At 36.0% G+C, this 20,065-nt stretch overlaps 1 protein-coding gene and 1 pseudogene across 1 annotated transcript in view; one reads left to right on the top strand and one right to left on the bottom strand.

Moving 5' to 3' along the window:
- The window catches only part of LOC123242471 (heat shock transcription factor 2 binding protein), a 139,413-nt gene that overhangs the window by 31,228 nt on the left and 88,120 nt on the right, over positions 1-20,065 (bottom strand). The window lies entirely within an intron of this gene.
- On the top strand, positions 9,233-11,446 carry LOC123239152 (annotated as a pseudogene).

The raw sequence follows: 20,065 nt of genomic DNA, 5'->3' as shown, positions 1-20,065 counted from the left end.
GAAGGGGAAAGGTGGAGCATGAATCATGTAACCATGTTAAGAATGAATATTAATAAATGTTAAAAAAAAAAATATATATATATATATATATATATATATATATATATATGGTGTGTCCTGGAAACAGGAGGCCCTGGGTTCAAATCTGGTCTCAAATACTTCCTAGCTATGTGACCATGGGCAAGTCACTTAATCTCAATTGCCTCGCCTGGTGATGGCAAACCTATGACATGCATTTCAGCACTGACACATGTAGTCATTTTTGATGACGTGGCCGCATGCGGCCGTATACAGAAAAGTATGGGGCTGCATGCCGAGGATGAAACATTTGCTTAGTGTAGTGTAGACACTCTGTGCACTATAGATGACAATTCTATCTATGTTAATTTACCTATTTTGGTTTATTAAGTACAGTTATATATTACAATTATACATTTTTTATATTTAAATTATAAATATTGCAAAATTATGATTTTTTCTCAAAGTGACACACCAGCTGAGTTATGCTTGGTTTTTTGGCGAATTTTGACACACCTAGCTCAAAAGGTTGCCCATCACTGGCCACTCTTCTGCCTTGGAACCAATACTTTGTGCCAATTCTAGGGCAGAAGGTAAGGGTTTTGTTAAAAAAGAAAAAATGGAAAGAAAGAAAATATGCTCCCTTTGCAAATAAAGTATACTGAACTTGAAGATAAGACATGTAGAGAAAATCTAAGACTATAGCATCTCACAGAACAACATGAAAGGACAAAAAATAATGAAAGAAAGAATAATGAAGGAAAAATAGAAGAAAACTGACCAGAACTTCTAAATATAGAATATCAAATATCAAATAAAAAATTTTATAAATTATCTCCAGAAAAAAATAAAAACAAGGCTGCAAATTCCAAGACACATGAGTTAAATTTAATAATACAATTCAGAAACAGCAAATTCTACAACAGTTGAGGAGAAAGACCTTCAAGCAAAAGGAAAAGAAATTTGAATAATCCAAGACAATTCTGCACCTGCCAGAAAACATAAGAAGAAATGGAATAATATTCCAAAAAACAATAGTGACATATCCTGAAAATCTGGGCTTAACTATAAAGGAAAAAAGATGGGCTTTCAATAATAAAAAGATGTTTAAATATTTAAAAAACCGAAGAGATTATTTGCTTCTCAAATACTCCTATCAAGACAAATGAATAATGTGGCAACCAAAAACAGCATCCACAACACAGTGGCAGCAGAGAAACAGCAAGAAAATTCTTTCCAACTGTATACAAGGAAAGAGGATTAAAGGTAGAAGTTTGGAGGGAGCAAGGATAAGAAAAGCCTGAAGGCATTATGGAGAGCACCTGGCAACCTCTTGTGTAGGGGTTACAAGAAGAGAGAGGAGAAAAGGGGTGGGGGGAGGAAGACTGTGTGATATGCCAAGGTGAAATCAAGTGTTAGTTATGAAGGCAAGGTCACCTCTGTGGTCTCAGAAAGAGAAGAGCCTGCAGGGAAGTAAGAAGGGAAAGGTTGAAAGTAAGGCGATTGGGGGAAGGGAAGTAGCTATGTGGCCTGGAGACAAGCAGTGTTGAGTTCAAATATAGCCTTTGACACTTTCTAGCTGTGTGACCCTGGGCACGCCCCTTAACCCCAATTACCTAGCCCTTACCTCTCTTGTGCCTTGAAACTGATGCTTACTATTGATTCCAAAATAAAAGATAGGGATTTAAAAAAAAAAAAAAAGAAAGAAGAAAGTGATGTGATGTGATGATGGGATTAATCCTACCCTGCTCATTTTTAGATCTAATCACCAAAAGTATAAACACCCCACTTACACTCAAGTAGGGGAAGTCTATAGCCCATGTGTGCAAGATGGGTGAAGAATCAGAATCGACTGACTGCCCCTGAGAGGTCCTATGCAAAGCCTTTGTTGTGATTGGTACACATAAAGTAGAGGAAGGCACAGGAAGTGACGCAAAAGAAGCGCCTTTAAAAGGGAGTGACAACTTCCTGTGGGAGAATTCTTCTCTCTTCTTTGCCTTGAACTGGACCTAGAGGAGCTCTGGCTGAGGACCTTGGACTGCTTTATATTTCTCCTTAGAACTACACGTGGGTGAGTGAAGGCTGACTCCCTTAGCTTCCAGGGAGGTATTAGCCTCCAGAGGGGCCCTTAATTAGGAAGGAGCCCTCATGGCTAAAACCATTGTTAACTGACTAGTTCGTTAAGCTAGATCTCTTACTCTACCCTCTTCTCATTTCTCTACTTTCACTCTTTCCTATATTTTATAAATAAACTGCTAAAAAATAATTTTGGAATTGATATTTATTCAATTCCTGGTAACCAACCCTTTTAAATATTCAGTCCAAACATAATTTTCCCCTTTACAATGAGGTGGGGAGAAAAAAGGAGACCTTCCTTTAAAGTAGGAGAGGATTATACTGATGAATACACCTATGACTGAAGAGATGTTTAGTAAAGGGATATGAAAACCTCAAATTGGATGAAGCCTCAAGGATTCAGGGCTTGAAAAGTCTACTCATCTTACCTAAGGAGAGGGGAAATTTAAATTCCTGGATGCAACTGGCACCTAGAGGAGTAGAAAAAATGTAAAGACTTAAAGGAAATTTTGAGGCAAATGGGAGAAACAGCCAGAGGATGGTATAGATCAGTAGTAGGCTGCATAATGAGTAGGGATAGGGGAAGCCCTTCCATGGGGCAGTGTCCTCAGTGACACCTGTAGTAATTGACTTTGCTTTGGCAATGAGACACAAAGGGAAAGGGGAATCTCTAGGTCAAATTCTAAAGGCAATGGCAGAAAATGCCCAGAAGGGAGAGCCTAGAATGGATACTTTGGAAGTATTGATTACTGATTATAAGGGGAATACAGAGGAAAGATAAGAGACCAGATAATTATAGGGGCTATGAAATCAGAGAATGAGGGTTTAAGGGAAACAGAGTAGATAGATAATAAAGAAAATTAGATAAATCATTTTTGGAAAGGGTTTTCTTACATTCAATTTTATTGACCTCACTTTTAATTTTTAGGATTTTTAATTTGGTGTTTAGTTGGGAGCTTTAATTTGCATTTTTTCTATTTATTTAAATTGCATTCCCAATTCATTGATTTTTTTTCTTTCTATATTTTATTAAATATAAGCATTCAGACATATACATTTTCTTCTGATTACTGCTTTTGCTGTATCCCATAGGCTTTTGTATATTATCTCATTACTATCATTCTATTTATTCAAATTATTTATTATTTCTATGATTTGTTCTTTAATCCATTCTTTAAGATTAAGATATTTAGTCTCCAATTAGATTTTACTTCTTGTTTCTATGGTCCCTTTTATATATATATATATATTGCATTGTGGTCTGGAAAAGATATTTAATATTTCTAATTTTCTACATTTAACTACAATGTTTTTATGCCCTAATATAGTCAATTTTTGTAAAGGTACCAGGTAATACTGAGAAGGTATCCTCCTTTCTGTTCCCATTCAATTCTCTCCAAATATCTATCATATTTTACATATCTAACGTATTTAACATTCTATTCATCTCCTTGACTTCTTTCTTATTTGTTTTTTGGTTAGAGTTATCAAATTCTGAGAGGGGAAAGAGGGCAAGAATTATATAAATAGACAAAATCAGGAGATAAAAAGGAACTAATGAGCAAAACCTCAGACTAAAGAGGGTAACAAATGAGAAAAGGGGATGAGGGGGAAAAAAGGAAGAGAACTAAGAGAAACGGGGTCATCTTAAAAAAAGAATAAAAGAATTAAAGGAACAGTACTGTGTTTATGGGAGGAGAGGAAAAACAATATCAGAAACAGATGGAGGAAAGTGTGAATGGATTAAATGATCCAATAAAATGAAAAACAGTGACAGAATGAATGAGACACAAAGTCCAACAATGTGTTGCTTATAAGAAAAACATTTTAAAAGCTGATATACATAAAATTAAACAGAGGATGATAAAAAAAAATTTTTTTACTAGGCATCGAGTGAATTCAAAAGAGTAGGAGTTACAATCAGGCTACCAAAGAGAAAATTCAAAAAATAAAAAGAGATAAATGAGGAAACTATATTATATTGAAAGGAAGTGGTGACAACAAACCATTTTAGTAATAAACTTATTGCTCCAAATGCCTTATTGTCTAAATTCACAAATAAAACATGTGAGTTATAAGAAGACATAGAAAGTAACACAAAAGTCATAAAAACTTCAATATCCCTCTCACAGTTTTGGATAAGTCTAATAAAAGATAAACAAAAGGAAAGATACTGAACTAAACAAATTGCTGGAGAAACTGGAGTTAAAAAAAATGTATGGCATTTTCTAAATGGGACTGCAAAGGATATACACATTTCTCACCAGATGGAACTTTTACTAATATGTACCAGGGCACAGGGATATTGCAAACAAATTTTTAGAAAACAGAAACAGTAAATTCATTCTTTACAGACTTATAAAACCATAAAAAGAGTTGCTGGTTAAAGGACTACAACCAAAAGATATAGACACAAATGATATTTATATAAATACTAAAAAATTTGTGATTCAAAAAACAAATCATAGAAATAGTTAATAACTACATAAAATAAAGTTATAATGATGAAAAATACCAAAATTTCTGGGATGCAGCTAAGTTAGTCCTCAAAGGAAAAGTTACATCCTTAGAAACATGTATTAACAAATTAGAAAAAGAGAAGATTAAGGAAATATATATGCATTTTTTAAAATTTGAAAGCCAACAAATTAAAAATCTCTAAGATGCATACAAAAGAAAAGAATAAATATCAGAGGGTAAATAAATTGGAAACCAAAAAAAAACCTAAAAGCTATTTCTTTCAAAGAAAAAGTTGATAAACTTTAGCTAATCTTATTACAAAAGATAGCAGAAAATCAAATCAATAAAATAGAATATTAGCAGGATTAAATCACAGCAAAATCAGAAGAAATAAAAAGAATAATCAAAACAGTGGTAATGATGATCAACTGTGAAAGACTTAGCTGCTCTGATTAATATAATGATCTAAGATAATTTCAAAGTATTCATGATGAAAAAATGTTGTCTACCTCCAGAGAGAAAACTGTAGTATAATTTTCTCACCTTGTCTTGCATTGTGGCTAAAACAAATATGTTTTTCATGATTTTATAATTGATATTGTATTTCTTGCCTTTTCAATGGGTGGGAGAGGACTGAGAGAGAATTTCAGGTTCAAAATTTAAAAGGAAAAAAAATTTTAATAAGTAATTTTTTAAGGAGGAAAAAAGGCACGGAAAAAATCATCAAAATATATTGTGTACAATTATATGCTAATAAAACTGAAAACACAAAACAAATAGAGGAATATCTTCAAAAATATACTCAAACTATCAGAAGATTAGATAAGGATCTAAAATAGGCCAGTCTCTGAAAAGGAAATAGATTTAGCTGTAAAAGAACTACAAAAGAAAAAACACCTAATCATAATGGATTCACTGGAGAATTCTATCAAACTTTTAAAGATGGTTAATGTCCATATTTCACAAATTATTCTAAAAAATTAAGAAAGCACATTACCAGTCATTTTATATGACAAATATAGTCCTAATACCAAAACCATGAAAGGATAAAACAGAAGAAAAACCATAAGTCGATATCATTAATTAATATTGCTTCAATTTTTTAAACAAAACCCTGTCAAACAGATTACAGTGATTTATCCAAGAAATCATTCATGTTGACCAACTGATTTATACCAGAAATGCAAAGTGGTTCAACATTTTAAAACAATCAATATGATTAATCACAGTAAAAATCAGATGATCATCTCAGTAAATGGAGAAAAAGCCTTTGCCAAACAAAGTACAACAGCATTTTTATGTTAAAATCCCTACAAAATATAGACAAAGAAGGACCTCTTTTTAATATAATAAAGAAAAATATCTAAACCCAAAAGGGAGTATCACAGGCAGTGGGAAAATATTAGAACCTTTCTGGACAAAAATGGAAGTGAAACAAGGATGCCAACTTTTCCCAATGTTATTTCCCAATATAGTTTCTAGAAATGCTAAAAACAGCAATAAGACAAGAAAAAAATTAAAGGCATAAAAATAGGTAAAGATCAAATTAAACTATCCCTATGTGCTGATAATATAATGGCATACTTGGAAAATCCTAGGAAATTAGTACAGATAGTAATTGAGACAATTAATAGATTTAGTGAAGTTGCCAGCACAAAATAAAACCTCAAAAATAAACATTTCCACATAATAAGAAAATACAAGAAGCAAAAAATGGGAAATCTCATTCTAAATATCTATAAAATACATAAAATATCTAGAGATTGACCTGCCTTAAGACTTGTATATATTCAATTACAAAGTCCTCCTTAATTCTGGCTGGCAATTTGGAATCATGCTCAAAAGGCTATAAAAGAATGCCTACCCTTTGATCCAGCCATACCATTGTTGTGTTTGTACCCCAAAGAGATCATAGATAAACAGACTTGTACGAAAATATTTATAGCTGCGCTTTTTGTGGTGGCAACAAACTGGAAAAGGAGGGTATGTCCTTCAATTGGGGAATGGCTGAACAAACTGTGGTATATGCGGGTGATGGAATACTATTGTGCTAAAAGGAATAATAAACTGGAGGAGTTCCAGGCAAACTGGAGAGACCTCCAGGAACAGATGCAGAGCGAAAGGAGCAGAGCCAGAAGAACATTGTACACAGAGACTGATATACTATGGTAAAATTGAATGTAATGGACCTCTGTACCAGCAGCAATACAATGACCCAGGACAGCTCTGAGGGATTTATGGTAAAGAACGCTGCCCACATTCAGAGGAAGGACTGCAGGAGAGGAAACATATAAGAAAAACAACTGCTTGAACGCATGGGTCGGGGTGGACATGATTGAGGGTGTGGACTCGAAACTACCACACCAATGCAACTACCAACAATTTGGAAATAGGTCTTGATCAAGGACACATGACAAAACCAGTGGAAATGTGCATCGGCCATGGGTGGGGGGAGTGCGGGGGGTGAAGGGGAAAGTAGGAGCATGAATCATGTAACCATGTTAAAAATGAATATTAATAAATGTTTAAAAAAAAGTCCTCCTTAAAAGAACAACTTAGAGGATTATTTAGTGCTTATGATAAAAATGATAATACTACCAAGGGTAATTTACACTTTTAATACTATGCCAATAAAATTACTAAAGAGTTACTTTTATAGAATTTGATATGACAAAACTCATTTGGAAAAACAATAGATATAGAATACTAAAAGAAATATTGAAAAAAGTAAGATGCATTTCCAGACCTCAAACTATATTACAAAGCAACATTCATCAAAACTATCTAATAGATTGCTGGATTTATACTCCAAAGAGATAATAAGGGAAAAGACTTGTAAAAAATATTTATAGTCATGCTCTTTATGGTGGCAAAAAAATTGGAAAATGAGGGGATACCCTTCGATTGGGGAATGGCTGAACAAGTTGTGATATCTGTTGGTGATGGAATACTATTGTGCTAAAAGAAATAATGAACTGGAGGAATATCATGTGAAATGGAACGACCTCCAGGAATTGATGCAGAGTGAAAGAGCAGAACCAAGAGAACCTTGTACACAGAGACTGATATACTGTGGTAAAATTTAATGTAATGGACTTCTCTACTAGCAGCAATGCAATGATCCAGGACATTTCTGAGGAACTTAAGAGAAAGAAAGTTGTCCACATCCAGAGAAAGAACTGTGGGAGTAGAAACACAGAAGAAAAACAATTGCTTGATCACATGGTTCGATGGGGATATGATTGGAGATGTAGACTCTAAACTATCACCCTAGTGCAAATATTAATAATATGGAAATAGGTCTTGATCAATGACACATGCAAAACCCAGTGGAATTGCTTATTGGCTATTGGAGGGGGTGGGAAGAGGAAAGAGAAAGAACATTTCTAACCACAGAAAAATATTCTTAATTAATTAAGAATATTTTTCTATGGTTAGAAATGGTAGGAGCAGCTAGGTAGTACAATGTATAAAGAGCCAGAACTGGAGTTGGGACAAGCTGGGTTCAAATCTAACCTCAGACATTTTCTAGCTATGTGACTCTAGGCAAATCACTCCAGTGATGGGCAAACTACAGCCTGTGGGCCAGATGTGGCCCCCTAAAATGTTCTATCCAGCTGCACAATATTATTCCTAATCTGACGAATACAAAGAGTAGGATACAATACAATGAAACTTAGAAAGAGTTGCCTTAGAAACAAACTGACAGATGAGATGAGCATTTCCTTTCCTTTGGCCCTCTCTTTAAAAAGTTTGCCCATCACTGATATTTGGCAAGCCTTTGCACTTCTGTCTTAGAATTGTGTCTTAGAATACTAAGGGTATTTTTTTTAAATCTGCTGGTTAAAAAATAGATCAACACAAATCAGACTAGACAAAGGAGAATTAGGAATAATGGAATTCAATAACCTAGTGTTTGATAAAGTAGAAAAAAAATCAATTTCTCAGAGGAAAAAAACTCTTTAATTAAAACTGCTAAAAAAAAAAATAGAAAGCAATCTGGCAGAAATTAAACTTAGACAAGCACCTTGCGCCATATTCCACAATGTATTCTAAATGGATATGTTATGTTAATATTAAAGATCATACTGTAAAAAAATCTCTGTAAGAGAAGGAGATATTATGCCTCATAGCAGGACAAGTATTCTTAACTAGAGTTGTCACACTTAAAGTATACCTGGAGTGCTGCCTAAAATAAATTAAAACATAATTGGGAAATGTTTTAACATAATAAATAAAAATACAACATAGATGATGTTCATTTGTAGTTTTCTAAATCAGTTTACCACATACATAAATCTGTTTCCATTTGAGTTTGATACTACTGTTCTTAAACTAATGAAATAAAGATTCAATTACTAAGATAAAATAGATAACTTCAATTATATGAAACTTAAAAATTTCTGCACAAACAAGTATAAGAAACAAAGTAGTTGAATGGAAAAAAATTTTTGTATCAATTTCTCTAATAAGGGATTGGTATCTAAAATATATAACTAATCATAATATTAAAACTGGATATGTATAAACAGTTCTCAAAAAATTGCTAAGTATTTACAACCACAAAAAAGAATGATACAAATCACTAATAAGAGAAATGCAAACCAAAATAGGTCTGGAATTTCATATTGCATTTTGCAAATTGGCAAAGATGACCAAAAAAATGGAAATAGTCAACATGGGTAGGGTTTGAAATGATGAGCACACTAATACATATAACTTCTTAACAATGGAAATGTCTATGCATAAAATCCACAAGTAGCTGGCTTGTCTTCTGGGTGAGTTTTCAATTGCATTTGGCTTGCCCTTGCAATGGCAAAGATCCTTTGATAAAATCTGGGGTGTCCTGTGAGATAAGGACCTATGAGAAATTACCTGGACCCCAAGGGGGAATCATTTATGCTATAGGGACCCATAAAGAATGTGGATATGCCCTGTGTAGAAAGGAGCACTTTTTGTCCAGATCCTAGTTGAATGGCCTTATGCACTGAGAAAAGCATGTATAAGTTTCCACTTAAAACTATTTCTCATATGAGAAAGGGTTGATATTCATGTCCCAAATCCTCGTATAGAAGTATTTTAAATTCCATGTAGTTTGAAGAGCACAGTGGGGACCAAGTTTCCATCCAACAGGGGAAGCCAGTTGTCTTTGGTTTTGCTTGTAGGTTGATGTAGGTCATATAAGGTTCAGCAAGCAGAAACATTTGGCAAACTTTGTGAAATGCTTCTTATTTCAAAGGGCACCCCAAATTCTCCCAGAGGATCCTTGCCATTGCATTCTGCTGCCTTCCTCAATAGCCAGACTAAGTTGAGTCCTTAAACCTGCTAAACTGGGACATTTTAACCTTTTTTCCTGCATGCTCTTTCCCACTGCATCGAGAGTGAAGATCACACACAATTTATCTAAAGCACAGACACCATTAACTGAGCTGAGTTGTTTATCTTGCTCTGTTTATTTTGTCCTCAGTTTCCAATGCTGGTGATCCTCACCAAAGCAGGAGTTCCAGCCAGGGCAACCTTGGAGGCACAATTTCAGGTGGGATGTTATAGCTAGCCAGCCTAGCAGGGAAGCCCTGAGAAGTCAGGTATTTGGGATTCAAAGGGAACTTTGAATTTAGAATTTAGGACTATATTCTCCAGGAACTGGGCTAATTTATTCATCTAAGCCCCTTCACTTCTCCAGAGAATGAGGGAATGGAAAAAAAGTAAGGCCCACATAATTAGAGAGTAAATTTGCACATTTGTGATTATATCTTTGAAGTAAATATTTCTTTATGAAAACTAATCAACTATCAGTGATTAAATAGAACTGGTGCAAAGGGGACAATAGTCTACACCCCCTCCAAACCTCTTTAACAATAGGAGAACCTGGAGGGATAGCTGAAATATAGTGAGAGTCAACACTAGAACTTTGAGTAGGCATAATTTTAAAAGGTGGTTGCCTCTTTAGTCCAAACTAGCAGGGAGCTGTGAAAACATGTTCCCTGACTTTAGACCCTCTTGCACAGGCTCCCTGCCTCCAATTCTATCACCTGTCCCTTCTGTAAATATTTTGGAACAACTATTTCTAGAATAACTATTGCTAAGACCTCAATGTCCCCCTCAAAAGAATCAAACTACCACTGCAGATGCAACATGCAAGCAATCAAATTGCTGCTGATAAGCAGTTTAAAGACATAATTTTATAGTCTGAATTCCAAAGGAGGAAGGGACACTTTCCTTCTGGTGTGGTAACTTAGCAAATGTCATCAAATATTTCCCCACCCAGGCCTTTAACTTTTCCCTTTAAGGATAAGTACAAGCAGGTGTTTGGGGGAGGAGTGGACAAGCCCACACAGTTTTGAAGGTATTTTGCTAGTAATCTTGCCTCTGGTGCTAAGACTGGAGCCACTCTCTCTGCTTTGTCTACCCCTTGGATTTTCCAAGGGCCCACTTGGCAGCTGATGGTGGGAAATCTGACACTCAGAGAGAATGAAAGGCCTAGGAAACTGCCTTGTGAAAATCAGCAAGTCTGATGGAATTCATGGCTTGTATCATGTTTTCCATGGCTCCATGCAGGATATTATTATCCATTGAGCAGCCCACTTTGGAATCCATGACACAGCAAAAGGATATGCTCTCAGATACTTTGAACAATCATGTTGTGATAAACTGGATATTTGCAGAATCAATGACTGCTATTTAAGATATGACCTCCTCACAATAAAGCAGTTGATGATGATTTCATTTGGGCACAAATTGCTAATATATGCACTGAGGCATTTGCTGAATGAAGATTGCTAAAAATGTGAGTCACAAAGCTTTCTTCAACAGTGCTTGGTCCATTGTTCTTAGAAACATGAGTGGAGCTTTTCTGCTTGTCTGATATGATGAATAGAAGAAAGTAATATGAGAAATCCTAATTAAAATTGTTAACAGTGAAAATAGATCATGCAGAATATTTAAACATAGAAAGCATTTTGGACCTTTGACACTAAAGGATTCCTGTTATTTCTATTCTAAGCCAGACCATGGATGTAGAAAAGCCAGAAAAAGCTCTTAGAAATAGTTATTTATTGCAATTCATTATTCACAAAATGGAACTAATGATTCTATTGGTCAGGGGAAAATAAGTTTCTGTGAGTCCAAGAATGCAGATCAACTTAGGCTTTCTAGTTTAAATGCTATGTTATAAAGATTATAAATTTGTGACAAGTATTCATTTTTTTAAAAAATTTCTGCCATTTTTACTTATGCATTATATATACTATTTTACATTGTAAAAATTTGATGGTTATGATCTGTGTTGGTCATATTGCCATAAAACAAGTACACAGAACACTAAAAAAAAGGAAAGAAAATAGTTTTTTTAGCAATTTCTTATATGTCTATGTTTCATAAGTGAAAATGAGAGGCAAGAGAGAAGGGCATGTTATACATACAAATGCAAAAAATTAGTGAAAACAGATCTTGTATCATAACTGCTGATGCTTAATAAGTATTCTTGAATAAATGAATGAATCTTTCTGGATGTGGACTTTGGAAGCCAATGAATGAAGATGTCATTGTTAACTTCTCATAGCAGAATAAAAGCATGAATCTGATTTTCTCTAGACAAAAGTGATTTCTATTTGGTAGGGACAGAGTGAGCTATCGCTTTGTAGGTTATTTGATTTTGCCCATTGGTCTGTTTTTTCCCCACTCAGATCCTCCGTTAATTTAGGCTAGGACAGTGACTAATGAGACAGTCACTTCCAAAAAGAAAAGTTGTTGGAAAAGACGTCAGTGAGAAAGGGCTAAAGAACTTTTCTATCTATTCAATAAGTGTCACAATAGGCCTTCATTCCTTCTTTAGATATTACTATATCTTTGATCTCATGTAGCTTTTAAAACAAGACATCACAATCCACTTTGGTTTTGTAGGGTTGGTAATTTATGTTGAATTCATAGTTGTCTAGTGCTTTCATTCAATTAGGATTTATTAAGTGTCTTCTAATGTGTCAGGCATTGTGCTAAACACTTGGGATTCAATAAAATTGAATTTTAAAAAGATTTTATTTTTCTTCCTGTTTTCTTTTTGTTGGTTTGGAAGTAGAAGGGAGATAAAATAGCCTTCTGTTCATCAAAAATAATAATAATAATTTCAAATAGAGAAGGCATCAACTTTATCCAAGACATAGGATCTTTGAGAACTAGAACAGACCAAACAGAAATCACTAATTCCATGAGACAGCTAGCCAAGTTTTAACAAAATCTGAAGGGTGAAAAAGTGGAATATAAAAAATCCAGTATCAGACTTCCTGGTTAAGATGGTGGCAGAGTAAAATGCAGCTGCTTATCCTCTCCTAACCAAAACATATAGGACTCCTCAAGAAGACATAAAAACAAATCCAGAGGAACGAAGGGACCCCACAACAGGGCGCAGCATTGGAGGTACGTGGAATCGGGGCATTTCCATGCTATAAAGGGGTGAAACAACTCTCAATAAAATGTGAGCTGAGCAACCCACTCCCCCACCCCACACCACCTACAGTGCCAAAGCCAGTGCACAAAAGTTAGAACAAGTTTGGGGCACGCATTAAGTCCTCGGCAGCTACCTGGGGTCACCAGGGCCTGCTCCTGAGAGCAGCAAGACTTAAGACCCCAAGAGGCTAAAGAACACGCAGACTTTGAACACAGACCCTGAGCGCAGGCACGAGCACTGGTGCAGACACAAGCTCAGACACAGATCCTGAGCCTAGGCACAGACCTTGAGTGGGGACCCAGTGCAGAGGGATGCACAACTGTGGAAGCAGTGCCCTGAGACTGTTAAAGAAGCCTCAGGCAGAGGAACAAGCAAGGGGACCATCAGGAAGCTTGACCCTGAGAACAACTAGACCTGAGACCTCAGGAGCCTAAAGAGCACAGACAGACCCTGAATGTGAGGATAAACCTGAGAGTGCGCAGGACTAACAATGGCAAGCCAGAGACAAGAACCCCAAAAGAGAAAGATCATCAAGAAGAAATCTATAACACTCGACAACTTTTACACAGATAAAATCCAGACAACAGAGCAAACAGCAGAGGAGAACAAACAAGTAATCATATCCAAACCTTCCCAAAATAATGAAAACTGGCCACAAGCTATTGAAGAGTTCAAATCTGAGATGAAGAGAAAGATGGAAGAGATTTGGCGAGAGAAGTGGGAAATAGCTCAAAAGGAAATTAACAGGTTAGAAGACAGAAACTCCCAATTGGAGAAAGATGCCCAAAAATCAAACGAAATGGCAAACAATTTGGAAACCAAAATCTGGCAAGAAAATAACAGTTTAAAAGGCAGAATTTCACAATTAGAAAGTGAGGCAAGTAAATTGAAGATGAGAAATGACCAGATTGTAAAGGAAAACCAAAAGATTATAGCCGAAAACCAGTCCCTAAAGGCTAGAATTGAGCAATTAGAAGCTAATGATCTCTCAAGACAGCAAGAACAAATAAAACAAAGTCAAAAGAAGAAATATCTCAATGAGAAAGTGATAGACCAAGAAAACAGGTCTAGAAGAGACAATAAGAGAATCATTGGTCTTCCTGAAAAAGCAGAAATTAATAGAAATTTGGACTCTATACTAAAAGAAATTATTCAGCAAAATTCCCCTGAAGCTCTACAACAAGAGGGCAATATAGACATTGAAAGGATCCATAGATCACGCTCTGCACTAGACCCAGAAAAGACAACCCCCAGGAATATAATAGCCAAATTCAAAAGGTTCCAAGTAAAAGAAAAAATGTTACAAGAAGCCAGAAAGAGACAACTCAAATATCAAGGAGCACCAATCAGGATCACACAGGATCTGGCAGCCTCCACACTAAAAGACCACAAGGCTTGGAATATGATATTCAGAAAGACAAGAGAACTGGGTCTACAACCAAGGATCACCTACTCATCAGAACTAAATATATACTTCCAGGGGAAAGTTTGGGCATTCAACAGGATAGAAGATTTCCAAGTATTTGCACAGAAAAGACCAGGATTAAATGGAAAGTTCGATATCCAACCAAAAAAATCAAGAGAAACATGAAAAAGTAAATAAGAAACAGAGGGGGAAGAAAGAAAACTCTTATTTTTTAAATTTGCCTCTTTAAGGACTTCAATATGATCTAATTAGTTGTATTCCTATGTGGAGAAATGTCATGTATAATTCTCTGTAAGGAACTCTATTCACTTTTATAGTCTTCATTATTATAGTAATTAGAAGAATTATTCATAGGGAGAGGTTGGAATACTAAATGATCTAAGATGATATGGGGGTGAGAAAGAGGGGAGTTAATAGTAGAGGACACCAAGAGAAACTTGAATGAATAAGAAAGGTAGGATATTCTATTACACACAAAGAGGGCATGGGAAGGGGAAGAGATGAATACTATTATAAGAAGGAGAGGAAGAGAGCATTAAGAGGTAATATTTAAACCTTACTCTCAGTGTAATTAACCCTGAGAGGGAAGAGAAGCTTTATCCATTGGGATAAAAAACTCTATCTAACCCTACTGAGAAAGTCAGAAGGGATAAACCAAAGGGAGCAGAGAAGTGGGGAGGTGAAAAAAGGGAGGGGAGAAGAAGGGGGAGGGAATTCATTAGGCCTTAAAAATAAAAAGAGGGGAATAATAATGAAGGGGGTAGAAAGGGAAGTAAATCAAGGGAGGGGACGAGGGTTACTTGCATAAAGCAAATCAGTGGTTTAAAAGGAAATAGTGTAAGAAGAAGGGGTAGAACTAGGAGAGGATACCAAAATGTTAGGGAATATACAACTGATAATTATAACACTGAATGTGAATGGGATGAACTCGCCCATAAAAAGGAAGCAAATAGCAGAGTGGATTAGAAACCAAAATCCTACCATATGTTGTCTACAAGAAACACATATGAGGCGGGTAGACATACACAGGTTTAAGGTAAAGGGCTTGAGCAAAATCCTTTGGGCCTCAAATGAGAAAAAGAAGGCAGGAGTGGCAATTGTGGTTTCTGACAAAGCCAAAGTAAAAATAGATATAATTAAAGAAGACAGGGAAGGTCATTACATCGTGATAAAAGGCAGTATAGACAATGAGGAAATAACATTGTTCAATATGTATGCACCAAATGGCATAGCAACCAGATTCATAAAGGAGAAACTGGCAGATCTCAAGAAGGAAGTGGGAGATCTAAATATTCCTCTTTCAGATCTAGATAAATCAAACCAAAAAATAAATAAGAAAGAGGTAAGAGAGATGAATGAAGTCCTAGAAAAAATTAGATTTAATAGATATGTAAAGAAAAATAAATAGGAACAAAAAGGAATACAACTTCTTTTCAGCTGTACATGATACATTCACAAAGATTGACCATGTAATAGGGCATAGAAACATTGCAAACAAATGCAAAAGAGCAGAAATAATAAATGTAACTTTCTCAGATCATAATGCAATAAAAATAAGAATTAGTAAGGGCACCTGGACAGGCAAATCAAAAACTAACTGGAAAATGAATAATATGATTCTCCAAAACTAACTAGTCAAAAATGAAATCATAGAAACAATCAACAATTTGACAATGACAATGATGAGACATCCTACCAAACTCTGTGGGATGCAGCCAAGGCACTACTCAGGGGGAAATTAATATCCTTGAGTGCATATATTAACAAATTAGGAAGGGCAGAGATTAATGAATTGGGAATGCAACTTAAAAAACTAGAAAGTGAGCAAATTAAAAATCCTCAGATGAAAACTAAATTAGAAATATTAAGAATCAAGGGAGAAATTAATAAAATAGAAAGTAAAAGAACTATTGAATTAATAAATGAGACTAAAAGCTTGTATTTTGAAAAAACAGATAAAATAGACAGAGGACAGGTCAATCTAATAAAAAAAGGAAAGAAGAAAACCAAATGGACAGTATCAAAAATGAAAAGGGAGACCTTACCTCTAATGAAGGGGAAATTAAGGCAATCATTAAAAACTATTTTGCCCAATTATATGGCAACAAATATAGTAATCTAGGAGATATGGATGAATATACACAAAAATACAAATTGCCTAAATTAACAGCAGAAGAAATAGAATACCTAAATAATCCCATATCAGAAAAAGAAATTGAACAAGCAATCAAAGACTTCCCTAAGAAAAAATCGCCAGGGCCTGATGGATTCACAAATTAATTCTATTAGACATTCAAAGAGCAACTAACTAATCCCAATACTATACAAATTATTTGATATAATAAGCAAAGAAGGAGTCCTACCAAATTCCTTTTATGACACAAATATGGTACTGATTCCAAAGCCAGGTAGATAAAAAACAGAGTAAGAAAACTACAGACCAATCTCTCTAATGAACATAGATGTAAAAATCTTAAATAGAATACTAGCAAAGAGACTCCAGCAAGTGATCAAGAGGATGATCCACCATGATCAGGTGGGAATTATACCAGGAATGCAAGGATGGTTCAATATTAGGAAAACCATCCACATAATTGACCATATCAACAATCTAACAAACAAAAATCACATGATTATCTCAATAGATGCTGAAAAAGCCTTTGACAAAATACAGCACCCATTCCTATTGAAAACCCTGGAAAGTATAGGAATAGAAGGACCTTTCCTAAAATAATAAACAGTATATAGCTAAAGAAACTGCAACCTAAAGTAGGGGCAGCTGAGCTAGCTCAGTGGATTGAGAGCCAGGCCTAGAGACGAAAAGTCCTAGGTTCAAGTCCGGGCTCAGACACTTCCCAGCTGGGTGACCCTGAGCAACTGTGTGTCCCATTGCCTACTGGTTGTGGCCCTATGCTCCTAGAATGGAGTCCCAGGATAAAAAAAAAAAATTTAAAACCATCAACAAGCATCATATGCAATGGGGATAAATTAGAAGCCTTTCCAATAAGATCAGGAGTGAAACAAGGATGCCCATTATCACCTCTATTATTTAACATTGTACTAGAAGCACTGGCAGTAGCAATTAGAGAAGAAAAAGAAATTGAAGATATCAAAATAGGCAATGAGGAGACTAAGCTATCACTCTTTGCAGATGATATGATGGTCTACTTAAAAAATCCTAAAGAATCAACTAAGAAGCTTGTAGAAATAATCAACGTCAGCAAAGTTGCAGGATACAAAATAAATGCACATAAATCATCAGCATTTCTATATATTTCCAACACATTAGAGCAGCAAGAGGTAGAAAGAGAAACACCATTTAAAATTACCCTAGATAATATAAAATACTTAGGAATCTATCTACCAAAACAAACACAGCAATTATACGAAAACAACTACAAAACACTTTCCAAACATTTAAAACTAGATCTAAACAATTGGAAAAACATTGATTGCTCATGGGTAGGACGAGCTAACATAATAAAAATGACAATTCTACCCAAATTAATTTACCTATTTAGCGCCATACCTATCAAACTACCAAAAAACTTTTCACTGAATTAGGAAAAACTATAACAAAGTTCATTTGGAAGAACAAAAGATCAAGAATATCAAGGGAAATAATGGGGAAAAATGTGAAGGAAGGTGGCCTAGCAGTACCAGATATTAAACTATACTATAAAGCAGCAGTCATCAAAACAATATGGTATTGGCTAAGAGACAGAAGGGAGGATCAGTGGAATAGACTTGGGGTAAGTGACATCAGCGAGACAGTATATGATAAACCCAAAGAGCCCAATTTTGGGGACAAAAATCCACTATTTGACAAAAACTGCTGGGAAGGGTTCCGGGTTAAGATGGCGGCAGAGTAAGAAGCAGCTCTTAACCTCTCCTGACCAAAACACACAAAACTCCTCAAGGGGACATAAAAACAAGTCCAGACGAACGGAGGAACCCCACAACAGGGCACAGCGTGGAAGGTACGTGGAATCAAGACATTTCCAGGCTATAAAGGGCTCTCACTAAATCGCGAGCTGAGCAACCACCCCACCCCCACCCCCTCCACACACAACACCTATAGCTCCGAATCCAGCTAAAAAGAAATAGAGCAAGTTTGGGGCACCCATCGAATCACTGGCAGCTCAGGGGCCTGTTCCTGAGAGAAGCAAGATTTAGGACCCCAATCAGCCAAAGAACGCAAGCGAAATCTGAGCGCGGGAGCAGAGAGTGGACGCCGGGCGCAGAGCGCACAGGCACGGGCGGAGGCGTGGGTGGAGGCAGACACAGCCAGGAACTAAAGCTCTGAAAACCTGAGTGGGGAACCAGTGCAGACGGGTATACGACTGTGGAAGCAGCGCCCTGAGACTTGTAAAGGAACCTCCTGCAGAGGATCAAGCAAGGGGGTCCACCAGGGGGCTTGACCTTGGAAAAAACCAGAACTCAGACCTCAGGAGCCAATAGACCGCGGACAGACACTGAGCGCGAGGATAAACCTGAGAAGCTGCTGGGCTAATGATGGCTACCCAGTCTCAGGAAAATCAGAAGAGAAAGAGTAACAACAAGAAAAAGAAGCCTTTAACACTCAACAACTTTTACACAGAGAAAATCCAGACAACCGAGCAAACAGAGGAGGAGAACAAATAAGCATCCGGACCCTCCTCAAATAAGGAAAACTCCTCACAAGCTATGGAAGAGTTCAAAACTGAGATTTTGAGGAAAATGGAAGAGATCTGGCAAGAAAATAACTGTTTAAAAGGTAAAATCTTGCAATTGAACACCAGAAATGACCAGATTGAAAAGGAATACCAGAAGATTATGGCCGAAAACCAGAAGATTATGGCCGAAAACCGAAAGATTATAGCCGAAAATCAATCCCTAAAGGCTAGAATTGAGCAATTGGAAGCTAATGATCTCTCAAGACAACAAGAACAAATAAAACAAAGTCAAAAGACTGAAAAAATAGAAGGAAACATGAAATATCTCAATGAGAGAGTGACAGACCAAGAAAACTGGTCTAGAAGAGACAATTTGAGAATAATTGGTCTTCCAGAAAAACCAGAAATTAATAGAAACCTGGACTCCGTGCTAAAAGAAATTATTCAGCAAAATTGCCCTGAAGTCCTACAACAAGAGGGCAATATAGACATCAAAAGGATTCATAGAACACCCACTACATTCGACCCAGAGAAGAAATCGGTTAGAAATATTATTGCCAAATTCAAAAGCTTTCAAGCAAAAGAAAAAATCTTACAAGAAGCCAGAAAGAGACAATTCAAATATCAAGGAGCACCAATCAGGATCACACAGGATCTGGCAGCCTCCACACTAAAAGACCGTAAGGCTTGGAATACGATATTCAGAAAGGCAAGAGAGCTGGGCCTGCAACCACGGATCAACTACCCATCAAAACTGACTATATATTTCCAGGGGAAAGTATGGGCATTCAACAAAATTGAAGAATTCCAGGTATTTGCACAGAAAAGACCGGGGCTAAATGGAAAGTTTGATATCGAACCACAAAAATCGAGAGACACCTGAAAAGGTAAATAAGATACAGAGGGGAAAGAAAGAAAACTTATAATTTTTAAATTTGCCTTTTTAAGGGCCTCAGTGAGATCTAATTATCTGTATTCCTATGTAGA

The sequence above is a fragment of the Gracilinanus agilis genome, chromosome 3 (assembly GCF_016433145.1).
Source record: "Gracilinanus agilis isolate LMUSP501 chromosome 3, AgileGrace, whole genome shotgun sequence".
Lineage (NCBI taxonomy): Eukaryota > Metazoa > Chordata > Mammalia > Didelphimorphia > Didelphidae > Gracilinanus > Gracilinanus agilis.
The sequence above is the reverse complement of the archived record's forward strand: the minus strand, read 5'-3'. Positions and strand labels throughout refer to the sequence as shown.